Raw genomic sequence first — 24,048 nt, 5'->3', positions numbered from 1 at the left:
GCCTTGGTTGTCACAAAGTAGAGTGATAGGTGGGAATGAAAATGAACAAGAGGAGGAGGTGGAGCAATTAGGATAATTATAGATAGGGAAATAGTATTGAAAAGATTAGTGGAATTCAAAGTGGAAAAGGCACCAGGCCCTGAATAGAGTACATCCTGGAATGCTGAAGGAAGTCAGAGAGGTAATAGCTGAGGCTCTGATCACAATGTTTCAAACATCCTTGGACATGGAAGTTGTTCCAGAAGACTGTTAATGCTAATGTAGCATTTCTGTTCAAGAAAGGAGAAAGAATAGAATGGGTAACTATAGCCCAGTCAGCCTAACATTGGTAGTGGGTAAGCTCCTAGAGACCATAACATAGGATAAAATTATTACTTGCCTAGAAAAACATGGGTTAAATAAGGACAGCCATCATGGGTTTGTAAAAGGCAAGTTTTGTCTGACAGATTTAATAGTTATTTGAGAAATTAACAGGGTGTATTCGCAAAGAAAATGCAATGGATTTATGGATTTTCAAAAGAAGTCTGGTGACGCATAGAAGTCTTGTTAATAAAATCATGCTACACAGTATTAAAGGGAATGTGGCAGCAGGTATGGGAAGTTGGCTAAAGGCAGAGAGCAGAGACTCGTGGTTATTGGATGTTTTTCAGACTGGAGCATTGTAAACAGTGGCATCCTCCAAGAGCTAGTATAAGAAGCATTGCTCTTCTCTCTTTCTATGATCTGGACTCAGGTATAGAAGGCATAATATCATAAACTAGCTGACGACACAAATATAGGGAGTACGGTTAACTGTGAAGTTGACTGTATGGGAATTTAGACAGATTAGTAGATTGGGCAGATAGATGTCAGATGAAAATTAATATGGAGAAATATGGGATGATTCATTTTGAGAGGAAGAATAAGGAGAAGACATAAAGGAAGAAACAAAAGAAAAATTTGCATTTTTGTAGCACCTTTCACATCATCTGGTTGTCCCAAAGCACTTCACAGCTAATGAAGTACTTTTGAAGTGTAGTCACTGTTGTAATGTAGGTAAACGCCACAACCACCAATGAGTTAAATGATCATATAATCTGTTTAGTGCTGCTGGGTAGAATCATAGAAAGGTTACATGCCGGAAGGAGGCCATTCGGCCCATCAAGTCCGCGTTGACTCAATGCAAGAGCATTCCAGCTAGTCCCACTCCCTCGCCCTATCCCCGTAGCCCTGCAAATTTCTTCCTTTCAAGTACTTATCCAGCTCCCTTTTGAAGACTATGATTGAATCTGCCTCCGCCACCCCCTCAGACAGTACATTCCAGATCCTAACCACTCGCTGTGTATAAAAGTTTTTCCTCATGTCACCTTTGGTTCTTTTGCCAATCACCTTAAATCTATGTCCTCTGGTTCTTGACCCTTCTGCCAATGGGAACAGTTTCTCTCTATCTACTCTGTCTAGACCCTTCATGATTTTGAATACCTCTATCAAATCTCCTCGCAACCTTCTCTGTTCCAAGGAGAACAACCCCAGCTTCTCCAGTCTATCCACGTAACTAAAGTCCCTCATCCCTGGAATCATTCTAGTAAATCTCTTCTGCACCCTCTCTAAAGTCTTCACATCCTTCCTAAAGTGCGATGCCCAGAATTGAACACAATACTCCATTTGTGGCCGAACCAGTGTTTTATAAAGGTTCATCATGACTTTCATACTTTTGTACTCTATGCCTCTATTTATAAAGCTCAAGATCCTGTATGCTTTTTTAACCACTTTCTCAACCTGCCCTGCAAACTTCAACGATTTGTGCACATATACAACCAGATCTCTCTGTTCCTGTACCCCTTTTAGAGTTGTGCCCTCTAGTTTATATTGCCTCTCCTCGTTCTTCCTACCAAAATGTATCACTTCGCATTTTTCTGCGTTAAATGTAACCTGTCACATGTCCGCCCATGCCACCAGCCTGTCTATATCCTCTTGAAGTCTATCACTATCCTCCTCACTGTTTACTACCCTTCCAAGTTTTATGTCATCTGCAAATTTTGAAATTGTGCCCTGTACACCCAAGTCCAAGTCATTAATATATATCAAGAAAAGCTGTGGTCCCAGCACTGACCCCTGGGGATCACCAATCTACACCTCCCTCCAATCTGAAAGACAACCATTTACCACTGCTCTCTGTTTCCTGTCACTTAGCCAATTCTGTATCCACGTTGCTGCTGCCCCCTTTTTTCCATGGGCCGCAATCTTGATGATAAGCCTACCATGCGGCACTTTAGCAAGACTTTTGAAAGGCCATATACACCATATCCACTGCATTGCCCTCATCTACCCTCTCTGTTACCTCATCAAAAAACTCTATCAGGTTAGTTATACACGATTTGCCTTTAACAAATCCGTACTGGCTTTCCCTAATCAATTCACACTCATCCAAGTGGCTGTTAATTCTGACCCGGATTATCATTTCTAAAAGTTTCCCCACCACTGAGGTTAAACTGACTGGCCTATAGTTGCTGGGTTTACACTTACACCCATTTTTGAACAAGGGTGTAACATTTGCAATTCTCCAGTCCTCTGGCATCACCCCCGTATCTATGGATGTTTGGAAGATTATGGCCAGTGCCTCCACAATTTCTACCCTTACTTCCCTCAGCAACCTAGGTTGCCTCCCATCCGGACTGGGTGACTTATCTACTTTAATACAGCTAGCCTTTCTAGTACCTCTTCTTTATCAATTTTTAGCCCGCCCAGTATCTTAACTATATCATCCTTTACTGAGACTTTGGCAGCATCTTCTTCCTTGGTAAAGACAGATGCAAAGTACTCATTTAGTATGTCAGCCATCTTCTCTGCCTCCATGAGTGGATTTCCTTTTTGGTCCCTAATTGGCCCCTTATCACCTGTTTACTGTTTACATGCCTGTAGAAGACTTTTGGATTCCCTTTTATGTTAGCCGCCAGTCTATTCTTATACTCTCTCTTTGCCCCTCTTATTTCCTTTTTCACTTCCCCTCTGAACTTTCTATATTCTGGGGATAAATATTGACTACAACACCAGGAGAACTCCCCAGCACTTTTTCAAGTAGTGCCATAGGATCTTTTATACCCACCTGAGAGGACAGTCACCTCGGTTTAACATCTCATCCAAGTTTCAGCCTAGATTATGTGCTCAAGTCTATGGAGGCAAGGCTTGAACCCACAATCTTCTGACTCAGAAGCAAGAATGCTACCACTGAAGGCTGACACAATTTTCCTGCCCTCCCTTTCTCCGCTGAACAGCAGAGTCTGGGCTGAGGGGTGGGGTGAGTTACCTGGCGCAAGCCCATTTCCAGGTTTCTGGGGCACCCTTGCATCTGGGGAACCTGGGCCATATTGGCAGGAAAGTGATGGTGATTGGCAACCCTTCTTCTGCCTTATTTGCATTTAGAACTTGGGTCTATGACTACTGTAACCGCAAGACTTTGCTTCACCTCCTTGGGGGAAGATCCAGGAATCCTGGGGCAACATAAAGGGAGTAGAGACCCGCCAAAGCAGACGGGAGCTTTGGGCGCCTGCCCCAGCCCAACTCGAAGATTGAGCAGGGACTTGAACAAGTGGGAATCTGGCAGAACTGACTGCCATTGGATTTCCATACTTCTAATGTACCGCAAAAAAAATCCCTTAATTCTCTTTTCTATCTTTTTAAAACTTTGTTAAAAGAAATACTACAATAATAGCTCAAAAATGCATGTCACCTTTTGTAAGGGTTGCGGTTAGTTAGCTCTATGTTATGCTGAAATTAGGCTGTTATAGATCACTCACAAATGAGTGCTTTTGGCCTAATATGTACAATTTTCATTTAGTACTCCAATATTATCATTGGCCACTCCAATATTTTATGGTTTGAGTTAATTTGCAATGAAGTTATTGATGGGCAATCAGGCAGTGTTTCACATCTCTGGAACAATTTGCAAAGTCTCTTAAATTAGTTGGACACATCTGAAACTAGAACCAACATTTTTAATCAGATACATACCAGGACACGATTTATCCATGATAGAAATTTACTCTTCATATTCTTTTATTACAAACTGAAAATACTTTGAGATTTATTGCAAGTTAAGGTTCCTGAATATGTGGAGACTAGTGGAGATTTAATGGCACAAAATTCCTTAAAACAGGTTACTATGCAAATTCTTGGTGTTTGACTCATTGTGCTGTCACTTGCAACTGGAAAAATAAAAACTGAAAAATTCCCTATGGTGTTTTTTTTTGTGTTGTGAGAAAAATACCACAAAGAACAATATGGTTACCACAATGTGACTCCTCATATTGTTCTGATGGCATGACAGTATTATCCTGCACATCACAGTTAGAGCAATGACCCTCGATGAAAATAGAAAGTCAGTTATAAGACCTATGAAAAACATCCAGTTATCTACTCATTGCCTTGGTGCAGCACTGGTTTGTGAACTCAGCAAGCCTCAATGAGAGTTCATTATCCAGGCTAACTTGTTGAGAATAGCCAATTTTCGAGGACTTAATCATATATTACGTAAATCACAAGTGTAGACTCATAATCCATGGGATATACTTTTGATGCCCCAAATATGTGGATTATTGCCAACATTAACTGGTAATTGTCTAACGTTATTGCTTTCCTCATAAGATCATTAAATAAGCTTAATTGCTTTCAGCGCCTTAAGAATTTTCACATAAATAGAAAAACACCATTTAATACATGAAATCTCCTTCTAGTGTTTGAAAATAGTCTTCTGTTGTTGATTCAAATTCAATTGCGGCCAGGCAGGCTCAGATGAGAATATCCTGATGAAATGCTCTGATGTGATGTGATTTCAACCAATCTCACCCTTCAGTTGTGTCAATGCTGAGATCTGTGCTAAGGTTTGAAAGCTGAAAAAGAACCAGATGAAGAAGAGATTGGGGTCGATTATTGTCTTGCTACTGCTAATGCAAGGAAGCAGGGAATGTTCAGCTGAAGCCCTGTTGCTGTCTAAAAACAGGGTGGCAGTGGGACCAATATTGCAGAAAAGATTGAACCACTGACTTACTACCCCTGTTGGTCCACCCATTCCAAGTTTTGGGTGGACCTCGATTTAGGTGCCCAGAGCTCCTGCTGTAAATAGGCAGGGACCTCATTAATATATATAAATCAAGGTCAAAATGACGCAGTTAAGCCCCCAAAGTCATTTTTGTCTCAACCCGCGTTGCTACCGTCAGTTCCACAATCTGTCACAGACCATGGGCAGTACAAGTCGGGAGGCAGCTTTTCTAGTGGAATCTAAAGGTATCATCACTTGCTTTCAACTAAAACACTGCAAAGGTTTAGGAGACATTTTGCTTGTATTAGATTGTGATTTAAATTAGAACCTTATAATTATCCACAGGTATTATTTGATGCTTTGTCAATTTAAAACAATGAGAATAAATGAGCCTTGAAACACATGTTTTAATAATAATAATGTGCAGAGGTAAATAATGACTACAACCACAGAGTCAAAGCAGATAGTCTTCTCAATTATTTGGGAAACAATGCCCAATGTTTTTGATTATCAGTCTTCGTTATTATACTGCTGCCTGGAGGCTTTATATTTCTGAAGGAGCACAGGTTAATATATTTAATTTGTCTCAGCCCTAATAATGCACACATTCCTTTTTATGTAGGCATCATTTCAAATAGCTCTCATCCTTACATACAGAGAAAAATCAGCATTGATTATATGAACATGTGCTTCAGTTAAAAAAAGCTTCTTAGGTTACAACACTCAGATTCTGTGTATATGTACAAACCTTTGTGGTTAGCATTATGAAATCACTCTGGACTCTGCTTTGAGCACGCAACAGGAAGCTAATCTGTGCTCGGGATGACATTTGGGACAGCACTGAACTGAGTCTGTGATTGCTTCCAGCAAAGCTTGTTTGTTCATCATCATCCAAAATCTCCTTAAAAATAACCTGCAGACACAGAGCTGACAGCTGTGTGCATGAGAAGGAAAGCATTGTGAAGTAAATATTGATAATTTCAGAGGTGTCTTTAAAAACATAACCATTAAGTGTGCTATGGGTGGCTCAAAACCAATTCTTTCAATCCAGCAACTTGAATTTTAGCACCACAATATACTAAAGCAAATATACATGATGGGATTTAAGCTCCTAAGTCATTGAGCTTTTGTTGATATTTTCAGCGAAAATAGCAAAACAGCAGTTTTCTGTTATTTTTCCACTACACAAGGTGAGATTTCAAATAATAGAAAATTGCCAATTGTTAGTGGACAGGAAACAGTGAAAATAAGTGCTGCATTGAATTGAAAGCACAAAGTTGTCCAAATTTGGGTATTTAGGGTAATTTGCAAAGATCCAAAATTTGTTTAAATTCAGATCGTTTCAAGTTTGGAGATACAATCCTTAAAAAAAAAGTGCATAAGCACAGAGTGACAGAATGACCCACAAGACGCCATCTTCCATGCTGCATCCTAATCCTCACTTACTCAACATCCTGCTCCCTCGTCACCCATCTCCTTGCCAAACCCTAGTGAATTGGTTTCAAAAGCCTCATCGTTATTATCCAATCTCCAAATGGCCTTGCCCCGTGCTACCCTGGTGATACCCTAAAGCACACACCATTTGCTCCTCTAACTCCCTCTGCTCCACCTACATTTGGCTGCTTTTTCAGTCACTATGGCCCTGCCTCTGAAACTCCCTCACTGAACCTTGCCACCTTATTCCTGTTTTCAAAAGCTCCTTAAAAACTTTTCTCTCCAACTGTGTAATCGTGTCCACCTCTCCCCCTGCACCCCCCACCTACAGGTGCATGCTTTCCCCCCCTCTGTCCTGTAAAGCAGTCTGAGATGCCTTTCTGTACTTGAGGAGCTCTGTAGTAATGTAAGTTCTTGCTTTGTTGAGTGATGCTGGAGGTTGGGTAAAAGTTGCTGCTGGGACCGGAGTCTTAGAAACAAAGGTCACATTTTGTTTATTTCTTAAAAAGAAAACAGAAAAAGAACTATTATAGTTTTTGAGCTTTGGTGGAGGAAGGAATGGTTTGGTGGGTATGTGTTTGATTACTTGATGCCTTTCTGAAGAATGTGCGTCTATTTCCTTTGGTGGCCTCGATGACTGAGAGACAAATGGTGATAGATATATGTCTGAACCATGGTGATCTACAAGGGAGGAGAGCTGGATGGGATTATTTGCCTGTGTTCATTGGCGGTCTTTTGAGGCGCCCCTACCTATTTGGAACGTCACCCCTAGCTATTAGTCTTGGTAAAGCAACCTCAGGTCCTTACTAGGACACTTTCAATAGGTAGGGACAGATAGCAGATTACTACTGTCCGAAGTGGCTTAGAGAATCCAAACAGTTAGCCTCAGACTGTGGCAGGACTTTCAGTACAGTAAGAGCATTTAATCAATATAAGATGTGCCTTGTAGAGCTAACATCAACACTGTATATCTTGTAAAAGGACTCTGAAAAAAACAGATTTCATTAACCATTGTTGAAAGCAAAACAATAAAAGTTATAGGAGGAAAAAGTTACTGATTTTCATATTAATAAGGTTTTTTTTCTTTTTCCTCGTTGTTTTTTCCCCTCCTCTACTGGTGATGCTGACTCCTGCTAGGGTTCCATAGCTCACTATCCAAGCTGCCATTTTGCATGTGTGAGATAAGACAGTGAATTTTGGTAGGTTATTCAACCATGGAGGGTATTACGGTCTTCACCAAATGTCCACGTATGTGCACTTTCAAGCAGGGGTTGCTGGAATCAAGAACAGCGACCCCTGGCTGAATTCCCCCTCCCTAACTCAGGGGTGCTGAGCCCAACTGTCACATTCTTCTCACTACTCCAGGTTTCCATCACCTAGCTCAAGCGATTGAACCCGAGAATTTCCTGGCCTGTATGACTTTGTTCTGCACTGAAAATCTGATTTAAACAAAAAAATGATTGTCTGCATCAGACAGAAGTCACATTTCTAATCTAACATAACAGACAGGTTGTGCTTCAGTGTCTGGAAGGCTGATGAAATTATATGAACAATAGCAGCACTGCAGTGAGACAGTGCAGGAAGATTGTCAAACAACGTGAGATAGAATTGATATTGTTTGGATTTTCTATTAACATATATTTTATTGTTGTTAAAGGTTGTTTCCAAAAGGAATGATTTGTTATTCCATGTGGGGTTTCATTATTAATTGGCCTTGGATGTTTGGATTGTCAAAGACTGCTTTTTGTATAAATCCGTGAGTTGGTTTAGACTGTGCTTGTTGGGCGATGTCCACCTTGTGCTGCAGTTACACTGTCAAGGGTTCATCTGGCAGTGTATGGTGTTGTGCCACCTTGTGTTTTTAAAAGAGCCATATACCAGTATGCTGATGGTTTTACAGGTTATTCTGCAGCTAATTGTGGAATATAGAACGAGGATTCTTTGCAATTTTTTTTCCTGATTAAAATAACGGAGACCTTAAACATTATGGAGGCTGAAAAGATAAAATAATTCTTAACTGGACAGCAACTTTATGGTTGACAAAGGACCAAAAAAAGTTTGCTCTAAATTATGCAAGTGCATCTGCCCCAATACAATGGTTAAACAGAAGACTCCATGAAGGAGGCCTGTGAATAGGATTCATTCAATGATAACTGGTGGAGACAAACTAATATCGGTGAAGTGGGAGCAGCTCCGAGCAATTTTCTGATCAGAATGTCCAATGTAAAGAGAAAAGGTGAGTTCATATTTCAGGTGTACATCATTTGTTGGAATTGGGAACTGGAAGGCAAGTGAGCTCCTTTATAGGACTGAACAAAACAAAGAGGGAGAAGAACAATAGGTAAAAGTAGAGTCAGGTTTTCTAACTTCTATCACAAAGAAGCAGTTAATTGGTTTAATAGCTTATTAAAAAAACCTGGCAAGAGGTGAAAAAGTGGTATAAAAACATAGGCAAGGGTTTTTTTTTTAAAGAATGGGAGAAAAAGTACAGGTTAGTAAGGACAGAAGCTGAAAATACTAGCCTTAATCTTGGCCAGGCAGCAAAAGGTAACAATAGTGCCAAAATAACTCCAAATGAGGAAGTAGATGGGTATAACAGGCTGCAAAATTGGGATGACAGCAAAGGTTAATGTGCAGACCAAGGCTGTGCAGAATACCTAGGATCAGGATGAGATAATAAGGCCTTTATCCACTGGGAGCATGTATTGAGAATTCAGGTGTGGAGGTTGTCAAGCCCAGTGGGATTTTAAGGCCATTAATTGGGAGAGTACATTCATAAAATATACCCTGCTGTTCCTGAGGCTTGTATTGAGCTTGGTTGAAGCTGTATAGGAGGCCAATGGTAGAAAGACTGGAGTAGGAACGGGAAGCAAAATTGAAGTGGAAGCTATAGGGAGGCCAGGATCATACTTGTGGACTGAACTGAGTTGCTCAGTAAAGCAATCACCCAATCCACAGTTGGTCTCTTCAATGTAGAAGAGATTGCACTATATAAAGCAAAATACAATATGCTAGATTGGAGGAAGTAAATGCTAATGACTAAGCTCACATGTAAGGAGTGTTTGAACCCTGACATTAATTTGGAAAGAGGTGAATGGATAAGTATTGCATCTGTTATGGTTGCATAGGAAAGTGCCTGGGAAAGTGTAGCCAGAAGTAGGAGTGATGGGCCAAGAAAAATACTCACCACTCAATACATGAACAATTTATGGAGAGTCCTCAGTATAGAAAGAAACTTCCTTTTTCCACAACAATGGAACTCTACACTAAGTTGTTGAATATGGAACTTATCCAACAAGTGGTGGTGTGGGAAATGATGAAATAATTCACAAATGACTTATCAATGTGATAAAATATTTGTTTTATTATTAATTTGATTTTATTCAAGACTTTTGTAACTGTAAAGGATGCTTTAGTGCACTCTGACCTCCATGTGAGACAGCTTCTCATCTTTCCTTGTTAGGATTCTCAGTTAACACAAAATTCCTGTATGCATAGGAAATGTTATCTTTCCCCCCAAGGCTGGTCTTCACTTAATAAATGTGATCACTGCAATCTGAGAGCAATATGTGTGGTGTATTCTGAAAGGTGGTGTTTTAACTGTGAATAATCACTAGCTATGAAACACAGTATTTATTCATTACTCATCAAACTAAAGAAAGTTAAGAATTTGCATTATATAGTGACTTATCAGGACACCTCAAAGTGCTTCAAAAAGTAATCAGTTGGTTGTAAAGTGTAATTGCTCTTGTTATGTAGGCAAATGTGGCAGCCAATTTGTGCACAGCAAGGTCCCACATATAGTAAGTGAATGACTAGTTTGTCTGTTTTTGGTGGTGTTGGTTGAGGGAAGAATTTTGTCCAGGACACTGGGAGAATTTCCTGCTCATCTTCAAATAATAACATGGGATCTTTTACTAGCATCACATTTGGAATGTTTTTGCACTTGTTTTATGGAGAAAAATGTTTCATATTGCTAAAAACCCAATCAAGAGTTCAGAGGCCTATTGTAACATTAGAATTTAGAGGCAAGTACAGTGTCCAAAACAATGAGGTTGAACTTCCATGGGGATTTTCCTGATTGCTTCATATGTGCTGGCAAGGAAAGGTTTCTTTATATTGCTGCAAAGAACAGCTGTAGACTCAAGTTACATCTGTCAGTTGCCGCACATCCTCGGAGATTGACCTCAGTGTCTACACGATGTTCCTCAAACATCCTTCTGTTCAGGCAAGTACCCATGAGTTTTGGATCCTATGATTCTCTTCACCTCAGCCTCCGCTGAGAAGTTGGCATTTCCTCAACCTCTTCCCACTCCTCTGAGCCCCTCATGCTCTGTGAATCACCCAGTGCCTTATCCTACCATTATCTTATTCCCCCCACTCTGTGTGAAGTTGGCACCTGGGAGAGAGGAAGAATGTTCCGTAGGTGGTGAGGTATGGATTTTGGGGCAGAGAAAGGCGGAGCAGGATTACAGCTGCAAAGGGAAGGTATCTCATTTCTCATCTCCTTTCTTATCATTGTCACTGCAATGAGGGAGAAATATCTAAATATCTTCCCAGCTTCTCCTCTATCTTCTCCTCGTCCTCCTCCTCATCATCTTCCTCCTTCGGTGCCTTCCAACCCCCATTGTTGTTCTGGATCTTCAGGAAAGGATGGTAGAAGCTAAGAATGGGTGTGCATAACCCTCTGTGATTAAGGAGACAGAGAAGGGGGTGAAAGGTTGTGTCTGTGTGGTGCTACAGAGGGATTCCAGGGCAAAAGTGTCGGTGCTACGCTGCTTTCCGACGGCAAGAGCTGAGTGAGTGCCCACTAGCTCCATAGCTTTCTCCTCGAAGATGAGGGGTTTAAAGGTAGGGATACCCTCTCCAGTAGCCTGCCCTTGGTGGGCATTGTGTGCCAATTTGTTCTGAAAGAAGATAATTAATGTGGGTAAGGATGGCAGTTGAGTGTGTGCAAAGTGGCATAGGAGAGGTGTGGGGGTTTGAGGCTGTTAAAATGGAGGTGTAATTTTGTAAGTTGTGCATGTAAGTAACTGCTGTTAGGGAAATTGTGTAGCTATTGTGTGGGATACCAAGTTAGAGTCCCCCAGGACCAGTGCAGAGTTAATTGTGCAAGTGTTGCTTTGAGGGTGAAGAGCGTGCTGGTTCCCAGGGTGGCCAATGAAGAAAAGGAGACAGTGCCCAATGTGTTACCTTGCCAGCCCTGATGAGGTTGTTGAACTTTTTGCAGCACTGCTGTGCAGTCCTAGGATGAGGAAGTTGGCACTCGGTGCAGAGTTACATTCTTGGCTGGCTTGCTGATACCCACACCCAGAAGTCCATACCTCCTTCTTCAATTTCCTCGAGGAGGGCTTGGAGGTCTGCATCCTAAAGTTTTGTCTTCTTTTCCTGAATGGGTCAAATCTTAAGTGCCCCATTTTGACAACTTTGATTGCAGCAATCAAACTTCCACTAGTTCAGCTTTAAGAAAACACAAATGGCCTCGAATTTCCTCAGACTTTCTGCTGCTGTACCGCCCGAGCTTCGCTGTAAGTGCGGCAGAAAGAAATTACAGTGCTGCAGTGACAGAAAGTCTGAAGAAATTCAGGGCCAAAGTGTTACTGGCCTTTAATGGCCATTGTATACGGGTGAGCAAAGGCACTTTACACAGGCCAAAAAGATTGGCTAGAAAATTATGCAATTCATGAATGCAGTAGAGAACCAGCAAAATGGAACATCACACCACAAGCCAGAATCACACCAGGCAGAAAATATTCCCCATATTGTCCTCATTGAATCTCAATGCGTGAGGTAAATACTACTGACCAAACATTCAATAACCTTACTATGTTTGTCAGTTTAGAAATGTCTTGTGCGTGTCCATTGTTCACTTTGACCACTGATGTTACAGACGACAACAACAACAACAACTTGCATTTATACAGCGCCTTTCACGTAGTAAAACATCCCAAGGCACTTCACAGGAGCATTTTCAAACAAAATTTGACACTGTGTCACATAAGGAGGTATTAGGACAGGTGACCCAAAGCTTGGTCAAAGAGATAGGTTTTAAAGGGCGTCTTAAAGGAGGAGAGAGAGGTTTAGGGAAGAATTCCAGAGCTTAGGGCCTAGGCAGCTGAAGGCACGGCCGCTAATGGTGGAGCAATTAAAATTGCGGATGTGCAACTTGCAAGAATTGGAGGAGTACAGAGATCTCAGAGGGTTGCAGGGCTGGAGAGGATTACGGAGATAGGAAGGTGCGAGGCCATGGAGGGATTTGAAAACAAGGATGAGAATTTTAAAATCGAGGCATTTCCGGACCGGGAGCCAATTTAGGTCAGTGAGCACAGGGGTGACGGGTGAACAGGACTTGGTGCGAGTTAGGATATGGGCAGCAGAGTTTTAGATGAGCTCAAGTTTATGGAGGGTGGAGGATGCGAGGTCAGCCAGGAGAACATTGGAATAGTTGAGTCTGGAGGTAACAAAGGCATGGATGAGGGTTTCAGCAGCAGATGAACTGAGGCAGGGGTGGAGGCGGGCGATGTTACGGAGGTGGAAGTAGGCGCTCTTGGTGATGGAGCGGAAGCTCATCTCAAGGTCAAATAGGATGTCAAGGTTGCAAACGGTCTGGTTCAGCCTCAGACAGTGGCCGGGAATGGAGTTTGCGGTGGAGACCAAACACAATGGGGGTTATAACCCCCGTAACCGGGCTCGGGGGTTGCGTTATGTGATTAACTCGCTCCCGGTCATTGTAATGCAGGCAGCACGTAACATTCGTGCTGCCTGGTGATTTCCATGATTGCTGCGTGCAGCCAGCCTGACCTGCACTGTTGAGTGGCTGCTCACCAGCTGGGGGCCCAGATATCACGAGTGGCTAGCACTGCTTAAAGACAGCCTGCACCTCTTAAAGGGAAGGTGCATTGTGGCTGCAGGAAGTGATGGAAGTCAATTGGGAAGTGAATCTGCGCTGCAATATAGTGCAGCATGGTGATGAAGGGACCTTTGGCATTTTTAATGAGGAATAACCGGGCTGCTCAACGTTTGTGGGACTCTGATATTTGCAAAATATAAGATATGGGTCCGCACGGAGTCTGAATGGAGATCAAACACCGCACACGTAAAACACAGATGCAGGTCCCGCCCCTATGTTTACAAACTGTTGAGTTATGTTAAAACATTGAATAAAGGTTGCGCACTACTAAATCCCACATCCTCCAATCTGCACGCCAGACTTCATCAATCTGCTGATCTGAGTTTGTTCTGATCTGATGCTGGCCTGCGAGAGAGCATGCACCAAGGTTCTCTGCTGATGCACTAGAGACTTTGGTGCAACAGGTGGAACGATGGAGGGACATCCTATATCCACAGAGGGGAGCAAGAGGCCCTCCAGACATATGTTCATGAGGCAGTGGGAGACAGCAGGGGACGAAGTCAATGCCAGGCGCATAGCACCACAAATATGGATGCAGTGCAGGAAGAAGTTCAATGCCTTGACACGAGAGGTCAAGGTGAGTGAGGTCAACTGTCGAGTGGCATCTCCTACCAACTGCACTACTACCGCATCCACTGCTCCACACACTACGCCCCCCATCACCCATGTACCAACAAACTCTTTCCATCAGTGTTCAACTCTTCCAATCAGATGCTTCCTCTCACCCGCACACATTACTACTCTTGCCAGCCGCACATCCACAACTCACAGGTCACACACACTGGCAGCTATTCATCCATGACAGCTACATCACTCAAACGTCTTGCAGGATACACACCGACGTAAGTCCTGCTTTCTTGCAGGAGAAGGTGCCTTCCTGTCCCACCCCAGCCACTCCGCCAGTGCCCTTGCTGTTGCCTGTCAGCCAGCCAGCCCACTCTCTGTAGAGTATTGAAACTTTATTATAGGGACACAGGAAGATAGGAACAGGAGTAGGCCATTTAGCCCCTCGAGCCTGTTTCGCCATTCAATGAGATCATGGTTGATTTGTGAGCTAACTCCAAATACCCGCCTTAGCCCCATTTCCCTTATAACCTTTGGTTAACAAAAATCTATCAATTTCAGATTTAAAATTCACAATTGAGCTAGCGTCAATGGCTATTTGCGGAAGAGAGTTCCAAACTTCTACCACCCTTTGCGTGCAGAAGTATTTCCCAACTTCACTCCTGCAAGTCCTGGTTCTAATTGTGGGGGGGTCCTCCATGCTGCTTAAGACCTGTTCAGCTATGCAAGGTTGGCTGGAGCATGGAGTTCCAAAATCGCATCTGACCCTTTAAATCAGCATTGCACTATCGCATATTCTCCATACTTTACATGCTACCGACGTTTGTCATCTGCGTGTGTTCAGTCACCTTTACCAAGATGGCGACCTGCGCACGTCATGCTGGAAGTGTGCGCACGCATTCCGATCGCGGTTTTCCGTTTTTCTGAGTTTAGGAGTGTGTGTAGTGCCTTCACAAGGGGTGCTACGCAGCCCAACTCAGCCCCGATGTCTTCAATCTTCCCAATATTTAGTTGGAGGAAATTTTTGCTCATGTCGGACAAGCAGTGTGACAAATAAGAGACGGTGGGGGGATCGAAAGAGGTGGTGGTGAGGTAGAGTTGGATGTTGTCAGTGTATGTTGTGTTTTCGGATGATGTCACCGAGGGGCAGCATGTAGATGAGAAATAGGAGGGGCCCAAGGATAGATCCTTGGGGGATTCCAGAGGTAACAGTGCGGGAGCGGGAAGAGAAGCCATTTCAGGTGATTCTCTGGCTAAGGCTCGATAAATAAGAATGGAACCAGGTGAGTGCAGTCCCACCCAGCTGAACGACGGAGGAGAGGCATTGGAGGAGGATGGTGTGGTTAACCATGACAGGTCGAGAGGATGAGGAGGGATAGTTTACCACGGTAAACTGAGGGATTTAAATATGGAGTTGCGGGAAAGATGGGCGCGGATTTGGGAAGCAACAACACGTTCAAGGACTTTGGAGAGGAAAGGGAGGTTGGAGATGGGGTGGTAATTTGCAAGGACAAAGGGGTCAAGGGTGGTTTTTTTGAGGAGGGGGTGATGATGGCAGATTTGAAGGGGAGAGGGACAGTACCTGAGGAGAGGTTAACAATATCCGGGGGCCAGAAAGGGAAGTTGGGTGGTCAGCAGTTTACTGGGATTAGGGTCGAGGGAGCAGGAGGTGGGTTTCTTGGTCAAGATGAGCTCGGAGAGGGCATGAGGGGAGATAGGAGAGAAACTAGAGAAAGATGCAAGTTAAAGGAATAGGAGAACATGAAGGACAAGGAGAAATGCTGCTGGAAATATCTACTTGCCAGGGACTAATTAACTGCTATTGATTAAGCAACAATGTGTGCAGGACTTTTGCCTCACCAAAGATGCACACTCTGACATCTGCTACATATTCAGTTAAAACCTGAATGTCTATCACTGATTTCTGCAGCCAGACTGATAGCAATTAAAATAGTTGCTGGGAGCAGTTCCCCAACCACAGGCCTTTTCCAGAGAATGTTTGTACAGTCTAAAATTCAGTTATATTGAGGAAGTGATGGGTGCACTTATACTTAAAGAGGGAGATGCAGCCATTTCCCAATGTCATGAACGGTGCAGGTTACAACCCAGTAGCACCCATATGCCACTGTTGGATTTCCTTGTGGCTTTGAAGCTGTAGATTACATATGTCAGTGGCTATCAGATCCAAATGGTCAGTAGTTTTCTTAGTCTTTTCTGCAAGTTAGCCGTTTTTTTGCAATTGTGGTATGTCAGTAATATTGCACGGTAACATGAGGTGAAAAGGGCTTTTATACAGCTTATAAACAGCTAGTAAAATAATTTTGTGTGCTGTCATCTTAATTTACAAATAATAGTAAATTATCATGGGGGACTACAGACGATATTGTAGTTATGCCTCAGTGATACATATTCTCTATTTGCCCATATTTACCACACAAGTGCTTAACCGCCCTCATCCATGATGATTCCTCCCAGAGTCACTTTATTCTCCCAGCTCTGAGCCACAGTAACTACAGACTCAAACCCTATAGCAACTCTCTAATTGTGCTCAGCTGACTGCATCAGGCTTCATATAGATCATGGCTAGGGATTGTACAGTGTTTAGCTACGATTGCAATCAGATGCAACCCATAAACACTTCTACATGATTCACTTAATAGGTCACAAGGGAAAAGGGAACACGGGACACAATTAACTGGAACATTCTGTAACTAAAACAAATAACAAATCCATTTTGTAGAAAAACAGCTGTGCATATTTCTTTCAAATACGGTTAACACACATAAATTATCTCAGGTAACTTGCAGTTATATACAATGCTCCTTGTTTTGGACTAATGGGTATACTTGTGGCTTCACCACTCATGTACATATTGGCTGAAAATTAGTGCAAGTCTGCATATCTGCAATTCATCTATAATTGTGTACTTTGTATATGTAATTAACTTTAATAAAGGCTTACAATTATATTTTTATCTAGCTATAAAAGGGATTATTACAAGTGTAATGGATACCTTAATATCTCTTCAAGCCATCTCTCACTTGATGTGGGTGGCTACCATCTTGAAGATTCCTGCTGCAGGAACTCATTGGCCTTGAAATTCTACTAGGTCCTCCCAGTCTCCCACTGTACAACCCAGAGAAATGGCGTAAATGGCCATTTTTAGTCATTTACTCTGTTTCTCTCTGGGTTGTGCCGCCAAAGAATCCCGCAGAATTTCTGGGGTGATTGGAACCATAACAGAGCATCTCACTAACCTGGGTCCCAAAACTAAGATTACAATTTGCCTTCATAGCAAGGCACAGAGCTAAAAGCTCATCCCAGCAATATGGCTCAGTTCTGCAATATCATCCACTTTGCATTGAGTTGAACCTATAAGTTTGATGCCTTTTTCCTTGCTGAAGGAATTTTCAAGATGGTGACTGAAATGGATCTATGAATTTCCAGTAGAACTACTGGAATAAAGAAATAATCTAGGTTATCTTATTACTTTAGGTGCATTGAATAAATTCAATATTGGATATATATCAGATATGTCAGATACTTACTGGTCACATGGGTTGTATGAGTATTTTCTCAATTCATGGACTGAAATGCTAAGCAGAAGATTCCGTATGTTTGAACAAACCATTTTTAGTACAACCTCTTAACTGACAGAACAGTGAAGATTGCTTCTTATCGATATCACAAAACACAAGGTAGGGCCTTCCTTAAGCAGATCAAAATATGGCTCATTTTAAAAATAAGCTTAATCCAAAGGCCTATTGATTTGCAGCTCGTCAGTGATAATGATAAACCATTTCTCTCTTGGGTAATTGTAAACAATTTTACAACACCAAGTTATAGTCCAACGATTTTTATTTGAGTAAAGTCTCTTGGGTAAAGGAGAGCATCATTGTTGGAGTTTGAAGTTGTACAGATTGGATTGGTTCAATTTCTTTTGGTAATAAGATGGGGCCAAAATTCCTCAAGAGTTCTTACATTCCCCTGCTGTAACTCTGGCAGTGGGACTGAAAATCCACAAGTGCAATCCTGGCAGTCATGCCGGGATCACGCCAGCCTGTGCCTACAGTGTTGCTTCTGCCAGAATTTGCAGGGCCAGCAGGACGGCACCTCATTAACATGGGACAGGTGGGTCCAAACGCCACTTCAGGCATGTCCCCAACGCCCCCCCCCCCCCGCCCCCCTCCGCCCCCCTCTGCCAGTAGCTGTTGGAAATTCTGATACATGCCTGCCCTTGAGAGGGGAGTTGCCCAGGTCAACCACCCTGCCCTCCCACCCCCCCTCCCAATGCAGGCTATGGTCTCTGCGGTCCCCTGTGTAAGTGGGTCAATCTTTAAGAAAATGTCAACAAAAGGAATCCTTTTGTTTGGGTCACTTCCCTGGTCTGCACCCCAACAGTGGAGCCCACATTCACCCTTCTGGAGGCTGATATGCCTCAATTTACTCAATATAAATATTTGGCCAAGTCCTGACTGAGCTAGAGCAGTGGGATCTCCTGACATAGGGTCCCTGCTCCTGACTCTGCCCCCTTGTCGCCATTTGCTTTGTAAGAGCCTGACAGAACTTCTGGCTCTTTCAATTCAAAAAGGAAACTCCCAGAAATGTCAGAAACACAGTTTGTGCTGTTTTCCAGGGGTACCACTGGTCTCTTGCCAGAGTTATGGAAGGAAACTGGTGGAACGCCAAGGGAATTTTGGCCTCATTATATTTAGTTAGCACACTACAAAAACACTGTATGACAGTTTGTTATTTGTCCTTTCTTGATCCCAAACTCCTCATGCCAAATGTGTTTGTATCCATCTTGGGGGATATTGGCATAAAGAACTGACAATTGTTTCTTCACAAATTTAATCCAATTCTTGCAATGATCTGTTGGTCTACTTTATATATTCACATGGCAGTAGAGTGAACAGTTCCCTGGGGATTTCCTGGTGTGCAGATGTCTTTTATGTTCTTGAAGGGGAGATAAATCAATGCAGAGAAATGAATGCTTTCACACTTTAGGCACATCGAGGTCAGATATAACACAGTTGAATGCAGAGTAGCCACAACGATGTGCCTCAGTCCCAAGCTCAGAAATGTACCCATGTTGCAGTAGTGTGAATTTTATATTCCCCGTATTAGTTATCTATGCTTTTCTGAGGGAAATGCCAATTTAATATCAATTATTGTTGAATTAGTCAATTCTATGCCATAGTCTTTCTCCCACAACTACAGCATTAAAATCTTCTGATTTCATTTAGAGAGAGGACACTTTCATCCCACCAGCCTGAGCTGTGTTCAAATCCTTGTCCCAGAGGTGAAAGGACAGATCTATAATTGCAGTACTGGCCCCCTATATTACCTTGACATTAAACCACAAATATTTCTGGGTTTTCCTACATCTATGCCAGGAGCAATCAGTCTTCATTACGTGAGAGAGATTTTGCAACTATGTACTTATTGCAAAGTTATGACGATTTTTCAAAACATTTTGTTCTGAGGTGATGAAAAGGATCAACAGGAAGTCATATGCCTCATGAGAGCTCAAAGATGACAGTTGGAAAGACAGACTCGGCTTTTCAGTAAAGCCCGATTGCTTAAAAATGCATGAGAAAACATCCTGATGACACGGGATTGACAGTTATTTGTGAGGCAAAGAATTATTTATAACAGACGTGTAATTGCTTATATATTAAGAATAAAAAGGATGTAATATCTGTTCAAAATATGTCAGTCAGTTTGTTGAAATCTTTCATATTAGTGCAAGCTATTTAACCCTTCAAAGGGAATTGTCACTCAAGTTCAATGATGACTTTAATCAATCATTTCTTATAATATTTAGGTAGACAGATGAACTATTTAATGTGGGATTTTGTTACAAGGCTTGTCATGTTATAAGGTCATTATCAACTTTACTGTGGTGCAACAGCCTTCAACTGACATGACGCAAGGGAGTGCAGGCCAGTGGAGGAAGGAGGAAGAGGGTTAGATGCCGGGAGTGCAAAGGGAAGGTAAAGCACAGTTATAGGTTGGGGCCAAAGGGGAAGGTAGATTAGGATTAAAGGCCGAGGGGGAGAGGAAGGGAGAGCGAACAGGGAGAAGGTAAAGAAGAGGGGAAGGGAAACTGGAGAGGAGTGGAAGGAGTGGGAGAAGGGAGAGGGAAGAGAGGGGAAGGGGAGGATGGAGAGAAGATAGAAGGGAGGGAGGAAAGGGGATCGGTTGGGGGGAAGAGGAGGTCAAAGATGCAGAAGGGGAGACTGGCTGATAATGATTCTCAATTTTAAAAATAAATAACATCAGGTTGCAAAGCATAAATAGGCTCTAGAACTGTCTGAGTGCATTGATATTGATGAGGCTCCAATAGTGGCAGCCAAGGGGTAGAGGGTAGGAACAGGCCAGGGAGTGGCTGAACAGTGGGGAGTGGACTTGCAGGACTGCAGGCCGAAGAGGGCTTGGTAACCATAGAGCACCAGGCCACAGGCCTGAAAATGCACAGGCGAGAGCATCCAGAGATTAGTTTCAGGATGCTCCTACCTGCAGCCGCCATGGCAGATCCCGTGGAAGTTTGGGGAACTATGAGAAGTAGGCCTTTGGTGCTTTGGGGTAACATCTGGGCCACCCCCAGCAAAAGAGGTCACCTAATGTGGCTGAATGGGTGAGTCCCTGGCCCCCTGGGGAGCCCTGGGCCACTACCACTTTAAAAAAAAATGATTGTCACCTTTGAGGTTGAGGCAACGATCCTAGCCTGGACTCTCCTCCCCCTCACTTGTGTGGAATGGAGACTGGCATGTCTCTTCTCCCTCAACACACTGGCCTACAATTTTATGCTGAGACCCGAGGGCATGGGAATTCCCAGCATTGAAAGCCCCCACATGTTGCCCCGCCCCCTCTGACATGGGTGTCCAAGTGGATGGAGGTTCCACCATTAACCATTAACGGTAACTTCTGGAAATGGCAGCGACCTGATGCAACCCTTGAAGTTTTGGTCCCATCACCTTTTGATAAAGAAGTAATTAAATATGAACTTACCTGAACAGTTTAAAGGTCAAAATGCGTCAGAGTGGGGAAGAGAAAGCTAAGCAATTTATCTCTGCAGAGCTACCTCGTGGCCAAAGTGTAGAACTGCAGCATGGTAGGCAGTCAAATTAATAGGAAAATTGAATTAAAAACAGGCAGGCGTCACTAGATGGGGGCACAATTAACTCAAAACCTCACAGGCATTGTTGATATAGGACTTCTGAATGGAAAGATGACTGGACATAACCAATTTTAATAATATATAGATTATTTTCAGCAAAGTAAAAGCCACAAATACGGAATAATTTTCCATCTTTGCACTTAACTCCAACAGTTCTTTGCAGCAGTGATGGCAGCTTTCTTCCTCGGAGGGCCTCTCCTGTGGGGACTTCTCTCCAGGTCATTATCTGCATCAACAGGCCCCTTGTTGCAGCACTGCCGATGGAGTCTCTTACTGGCAGTGGCTTCTCTCCAGGTCGCTCTCAGCAGTGAGGCTGGGTCTAAAATGAACGCAGGAGCCTCATTTCAATAACAACATTATTATTATTTAGGACTCCTAAATTTGTTTGCCCTAGTTGGAACTTCCTTAAAGGGACCACTGAAGAGCGCTCAAAAAAGGCCCAAAAACGTGGAAAATTTTCAGTATTTTGTTGAATCGAAAGGAACAGAAGTGCTCATCCTGTCTCCACAGAACTACTGTGGGCCGCTACCAACCTGCCCTCAACCCCCTTACTGATTGCCGACCTTCTCTTCCCGGACTTATCACTGGGCCTCGGCATAAGACGAAATTTGTAAGGCCCTGATAGGTAAGCTGCATCGGGGCACCTCATTGACACCTTTAGCTTGCCTGATTTATTATAATGAGGCCCGAGGATGAGTTCACTTTGGTCCTTGGGCCTCTCCGTTCCAGTGTGCCACCGCTGCTTGTTGCTGGAATCGCTCCCGCTTTGGGGTGATATGGAATTTAGGACCCTCAGACTCTCAGTTTTATATGGTGCATCTGCCTGTGCCTCCACTAAATGTTTGTCTTCTTATTTTATGTTACCAGCAAGTTATTTTGTATCTCTCCAAAGGAATTAGTTTCTGTGAAAAGATAAAAAAGAAATTACAAAAATATTAAAATTCAGTGGCACTCATGTTTGATATACTTGGAACTGTAAAATGATGTCTATTGCTCTCATGGGGTTATCTTGTTACTATTATAGTAAGGCTGATGTTCTACGTGCAAGGCTGATGCAACATTATGATTACTACTGTTTCCATACAGTATGCACACTTAATAACATGAAAAGAAATTAGGAAATCTTTAGAAATTATCTATTTCAGGGCGAGTATACTAAAAGATTCAATAATGAAGAAAGGCAGAAACACAATTACATCAAATTATATCAATTATATTAAATTTGAGGTAAAAATAGCAACGTACTATAAAATTGACTAGTTTTAGAAAGGTATTTAAAAGATTGGAGAAAAAGATGCAAGATAAACATTCGTTCATGTCCAAGTTCCAAAAAGCGATTTCAAAAGAAATACTAACAACAATGAGGGTTTATTCTTTGATAATGGGGGTTAACTTCTGGGCATCATTCATTAGGGTCTCTGGCAGAGCTGCGTATCATACAGTGGAAAGAATAAATGAACATAAGGGAACACTTAAGTTTTCTTTCAGTATCCCTGTGTTCTCAGCTGTTTTACAAACATTATGGAACAAATCAAAGCTGACACGCAATTATCACAGTTTAGCACCTTAACAAGCAGCAACTGAGCCCCTTGATCCCTATAACAAACAAATATTCACCAATACAGATGTGCTGATTGGAAATTTCAGAGCCTTAGCTGAAAAAAGTCAACAAGAACATGTTTTACCAATGCCTAGTCACACCAGATCAATGTGTTGAAGGCAGCAGAATAAACTATTGTAAAATTATCTGCCTTGGAAAGTCTTGAAGATGTGACAGAAATTTAAATGGTGTAGCTACCTGTGCCTCCACTAAGTGTCTGTCTGTCTTATGTTATGTTATCAGCAATGAAGGTATGCCGATATATGTCCAAGTCAGGATGGTGTGTGACTACGAGAGGAACTTGGAGGTGAAAGCGTTCCCATGATATTGCTACTTTTATTTTCTCGGTGGTAGAGGTCACAGTGGAAGGAGATACTGTCTAAGTAACCCTGGTGAGTTGCTGTAGTGCATTCTGTAGATTGTACATTCTACAGCTATGGTGTGCTGGTGATGGAGAAGTGGACATTGAGCTTGGTGACAGGAGCACCAATCAAGCAAACTGTTCTGTCCCGGATGGCGTCAAGATTTTAGAGTGTCACTGCAGTTGCACTTGAACTTTGAGAGGACAGGAGATGAATCACTCATCACAGAGTACCTGCTGCTCTGCTCATGTAGCCACTGTATTGTTACGACCGGTCCAGTTAAGCTTCTGTTCCAATGTATAATAGATTTATTAAGAAGTTATATTAAGTAGTAAAAGATGTTAATATACAATAGTATAAGTTATAAGTACAATTATATGATGATGGAGTACTACCTGGCAAAAGCTCTACAGCGCAAAGTTTCCCGAGGTGATCAAACCCGACCCTGCGATAAGATATTGAGTTATCCAGTCGCTCTGAGAATATTCTAACAAATACGTTTTACACTCCTACCTACATACCAATAATCACACAATAAAACCTGCTGCATCCCAAACTTCCTTTGTGTTCATGTCAATCAATTTCTCAGTATGTCAAACACCATCTGCTGATTCCTTACATTCCACAACAAGGTAGTAACGCATCCCATACCACATGTTTATAAACATCGATAGTATTTGGAGACAGGCATCTCATAACCCGATCAATCGTGGACGCTTAGTCAACAAGGTTTGAGACAATCTCGAATACATTCAAAACAAGTCCAATGAAGACCTTCTGGAAAAATATTGTTACTTGAAAGTAGCCATTGAAGGTCAAGGGAGATGCTTGGGCTTTCTCTTGTTTAAGATGGTCATTACTTGGTACTTATGTGGAACAAATGTTACCTACTCCTTGTCAGACCAAGGCTAAATATTGTCCAAGTCCTGCTGTAGGCTGGTATGGGCTGTTTGGTATTGCAAACATGGTGAATGTAGC

At 42.5% G+C, this 24,048-nt stretch overlaps 1 long non-coding RNA gene across 3 annotated transcripts in view; it reads right to left on the bottom strand.

The window, feature by feature from the left end:
• Window positions 1-24,048, bottom strand: part of LOC137339941 (uncharacterized) — a 192,083-nt gene that overhangs the window by 16,477 nt on the left and 151,558 nt on the right. The window contains exon 3 of one of the 3 annotated variants that reach the window (XR_010966650.1): window positions 21,254-21,427. This is a non-coding gene — a long non-coding RNA (uncharacterized lncRNA). Of the gene's footprint in view, window positions 1-21,154; window positions 21,428-21,471; window positions 22,011-24,048 lie in introns of those variants that run through there. The other 2 variants (XR_010966646.1, XR_010966663.1) reach the window with 2 other exon arrangements.

This window comes from Heptranchias perlo, chromosome 2 (assembly GCF_035084215.1).
Source record: "Heptranchias perlo isolate sHepPer1 chromosome 2, sHepPer1.hap1, whole genome shotgun sequence".
NCBI classification, from domain to species: Eukaryota; Metazoa; Chordata; class Chondrichthyes; order Hexanchiformes; family Hexanchidae; genus Heptranchias; species Heptranchias perlo.
Note: the sequence above shows the minus strand (reverse complement) of the source record. Positions and strands in the feature narration are given on the sequence as shown.